The sequence below is a fragment of the Nanorana parkeri genome, unplaced genomic scaffold, assembly GCF_000935625.1.
Source record: "Nanorana parkeri isolate BGI_ZX_2015 unplaced genomic scaffold, ASM93562v1 scaffold1029, whole genome shotgun sequence".
Classification (NCBI taxonomy): Eukaryota; Metazoa; Chordata; class Amphibia; order Anura; family Dicroglossidae; genus Nanorana; species Nanorana parkeri.
The window spans coordinates 218,808-223,598 of NW_017307297.1; positions in this window are offsets into that span (position 1 = coordinate 218,808).

Genomic DNA, 4,791 nt, shown 5'->3' on the forward strand with positions numbered 1-4,791 from the left:
CCATTCCCCAGGAATACTCATGGATCCAAGCCAGAGATGTTTAATCAGCCGCATTTACATCACTGTAAGCAATGCTCTAGGAACATCAGTTATGACCATTATTAACGAGCTGTGGTAAGGCTATAAGCAGTAGTATGCAAAAGGCTATCATAAGCTTGTGGAGGGTAACTCAATCAGTGAGTCCTCAAAAAGAAGCTGTCAATAGAAGTGTGTAACATCCATCAGGGGGCGCTTAGGAAGGATCAGTATAGACAAGATAGCAGCAAATCAGTACTTTATTATACATTATTGTGCGCAAAATAGCCTATGATCTCCTGACCAGTGGCCCTCCTGTGTGTGGGCATACCCAGACACCTTTGGGAAGGTGCGTCACCAACTGCCATCCACAGTAGAAATAAATGGTGGCTATGGCACCGATGAAGGCATCTAAGGCAAAGCACTACATCCAAGCTCCCTCTCCATGAACAAAACTGGTAATTCACAGAAGCAGGGATCCCAACCTGAAAAAAGTAATTTCAGGGAGGTGCCCTCTGAACCCCCCCCCCCCCCCCCCAAACAGAGGAACCAGAGATATCTGTCACAAGTTTAAAGCCAAAGTTGAGAGTTTAAGAAAGCATGCCCACTCCCCTGAGGATACAAGCAAATAACATGTTGAGTGTGGGTGGTATTATCTAATGTCAAGCTAATGTCTTGTGTTGCCATTGCACATTTGCCCTGCAGACAGCTGTATAACCCAGCAGCCAAATAATTCTAGTTTCCCTCAGTGAATGAGAAAGACAAATGTTTCTTTAAACGGACTACAGAGACATCTAGTGGTAAACATCTCACAGGGTGCACACTGTCAAAACATACGAAACACCACCACTATAATTACAGGCTGGAATATTTTAGCTGCATGAATTATATGGTCACCCTACCTCGTGTTTTTTTGTTTTCATTTTACTTAAGTTAAAAAGCAGTTCCTGATAAATACTGATTTCTCCCTACATTTTACAATCTATAAATTGCCATATTATATAGATTTTATTTGATAAAGATTCTTTGAAGAATAGCATTATCAGAGTATGTTCACTTCCTTGCTGTGTATATTTAGCTCAGTGTAACCTTCATAGACTGCAATCCTTGAATAAAGACAATAATTATATTTCTTTTTTATTCACTGTGCATTATTGGATATGTTCTTTGCACTCTGTGCACATACTATTAGAATGTTTCTTACTCTCTCCCTTGAAAGAGAAAAATACATAAGCTGTTGTTTCTGACCTGTTTTTGAAAATGCCAATTGTCTGACTGATGCTCTGACTTCAATACTTGCATATAAATTATATTTCTTGTATTTATTTTCTACATACTAGGTCCAGGCCTATTAATGAATAGACAGCCAGGCAAAATTGGCGGCACCAACATTTCTCTCAAGAATTTTGAATGTTTCGACAGAGCTCAGGTTATCTTTATCAAGACTCTAATGTCTTGATGAAGATGGATTGAGCTTCATTGATACGTTGACAATAAAATGCTGATGTTCTGGCTTATTTCCACTGCAAGACCCGTGAATGGCTTTATACCCACTTCAGATGTGGAAGGATATCTTTGTGGGTGAGCACCAGGCGTTTACCTTACAAATAGTGTGGTGGCTACCCCTGGGACTAATATATGTGCATTATAATAAATCAAAATTAAATCGATTAAAAAAAATTTCAATTAATCGAACACGAAAATTGTAATCAGTAACAGCCCTAATTATATATTTTTTATATATATTTACACACATACACTCTCTGAAGAAGGGGACATGTCCCCGAAAACATGTTCAGCCAAAATAGCCTGCAAGTCCAGCTGCTGCATGTGAACTGGGTCTCTCGTCAGCATTTCCTTCTGGCTTTCATAATGGGAAAGTTTACAGTGGTACCTCGGTTCACGTACTTAATTCGTTCCACGATTCTGGTAGCGAATTGAATCAAACTGTGATCAGACCGCAATTTCGACTAGAGGAAGCCACGACCATTGTCAGAGCAGGGATGATGGCTGTGATTTTGTTCGTCACCCGATGCGGAGTTCGTGAACAGAAGCAAAATGTTTGCGAACCGAATTGTTCCCGAAAAGAAGCGTTCGTGAACCGAGGTACCACTGTATATGGATGTTTTTATACAATAAAAATTGCTTTATTATACATTATTAAACGAGAGAAAGGCACCTCTTTTTCGTTTTTGATGTGGTCTGTGGAAGAGGTTGCGCACTCCTTGTAAAGTGCTTGCTGACAATATTGTATGTCAAGTGATTTCTTCGGTTGGTATTGGCACTGAAGATCTTACGTGACTGTGAACACACACATACACTGCATGACCTAAGCAAATAGGTCATTGGATAATAGGTCTAGATTTAGCAACATTATAAGCTCAAAACATGTCCGCTGCCTACTGGAATATAATGACCAGGTTTTTCCATCAATAGATTTCTTCTTCCCTGTTGTCACATTGGACATATTCCAAGATGACAATGCCAGGATTCATCTGGCTCAAATTGTGAAAGAGTGGTTCAGGGAACATGAGACATCATTGTCACACATGGATGGGCCACCACAGAGTCCAGACCTTAACCCCATTAAGATTCTTTGGGATGTGCTGGAAAATACTTTACACAGTGGTCTGACTCTCCTATTATCACTACAAGATCTTGTTGAAAAATGAATGCAACGCTGGATGGAAATAAATTTTGCAACATTACATAAGCTTACGAAACGATGTCACTGCAAATGCATGACACAATCAACGCTAAAGGAGGTCCAAAAAAATATAAGAGGTGTGTGACTTTTTTTTTTTTTTGGGCCAGGCAATCAATAAAAAGTTTAGACCTTAAGAATGGGGGGATAAAGAAAAACCAGTACAGACATGAATGATTCCAAAAACAAGATCTTTAATGTTGCATGTAAACTCAATAAACAACTGGACAATTAACATGACATTAGTGAGGAAAAAAAAAAAAAAAAAAGTTAAGAGCGAGTATAGCAGAAATGTCCCATTTCATCTCACTTTGAACCCACTCCAAAATTTCAGTGGTAACTGGACTATCTTCAGCATACAGTGAAATGTTCTTCTTTTCGGTAGACACAATAAATATAAAGGAAACTGGAAGAACGGTTTGGCAAACTAGGGGGATCTTTAATGACAAGTAGGCTCAACACTTGTGTCACAGACAGAGAACACCAGTGTAGAAGGCGGATAACAAAATCCTGGTAATAAGGGATGTTCTATTGAACAATGAATTAGAGAGTAATATACAGAACGGATCTTGACCCGCTTATAGCTTCGGATATGAAAACAACCAAAGACATGTAATAATCCGAGACTAAAACGGCATACATGTGCTGCATCCACATGAGGCAGATGTTTGTTGCTCATTAAAGTGCTGCTCTTTTATGGCATATTTTATAGCTTAAGGGGAGACAGAGAAAACTTCCACAGTAAATATTACCCATCATTCCAAAAAGGTCAGCGCCAGCGCTTGAAATACCCATTCTTTAATTAGAGGCAATGCTGCTCATCATTAAGCCATGAACATTGCTGGTGTTCTGACGACATGGCCAACTTGTCAAGATCTCCAATTGGTTACATCATGTCCAGTGACTTGGCAGTAGGAGATTTTGTACGAGGTGACGCTAGTGCGCGTGTGCCAGCTGCAGCAGTTTCAGAAACCTTGTCAAGTTTTCCAATTCCCATCAGTGCACCTGTGCGGTTTCACAATCCTCGTCTTTGCAAAGGCAGCCAATCAGAGAGCATCTTCTGCTAACAGATTTCATGTTGGGCACATGTAGGCGCAGTAATGTTAATTGAAGGACTTGATTCTGCTCGTGTGGCTGCACAGGTGCACCAACGGGAGTTGGTGCACCTGCATGGATTGTGAGGCCGCACTGACGGGAATTGGATAACTGGAGAAGGATTCTGACGCACACCAGCGCCATCTTGTCGAAATCTCCTACTGGCAAGTCACTTGACGTGATGTAACGAGTTGGAGATCTTGATGAGTTGGCCGTTTCGATAGAACACCAGTAACTGGAAACAGTTGTAGTCAAACCCCCATGCAACAAGCAAAACTGTAACGTTCTAGTTTTGGCACAATGGATATTTCAAATGCGCCCAGAGCCATAATTGGTAATGGTTATTACTTACAAAAAGGTAATGATTTCACTGTCCTATCTCACAGTGTCACATTTCTCAGAAAGGCAGTGTTACACTTTAAGTGGTAAAAAGCATTCGATCGGATATCAGAGACTATAAACGTCATCAGACGACGGGACTCAAAGTGATAAAACGAAGTCGTAGATAAAAGTAAAGATTGGGCATGACCTTCAAACATCTGCTAGTTTTATGGAGGTAGCGACATGGAATTTTGAGATTTGCAAAAAACAAACAAACAAAAAAAAACACATGACCCCTTCAAGCGGGTAACAGATATCCTAAGAACCAGCAATTGCCCAACATCAGCAGCTCTCAACACTCAAATTCTGAAGAATATTCTAAATGTTTGAGCATTTGTTAATGACCACAACTATCTTCCAGCTGTCAGTGGACCCACAGCACCGATACTGACAAGTAAAAACACAACAACTGTCTGTTGTCTTTATGTCATATAGCTTCAAAGAGAACTATTGTTACCATGTGTTGGAACTGTACTGCTGGTGCAATAACAAGGTATTCTGATTTTAGTCTGAAATTGGTAAAAAAGGAAAAAGAAATTAGATTGGACTTAAACCAATGGAGAACATTTGAAAACTAAAAATTATTGTTTATATAA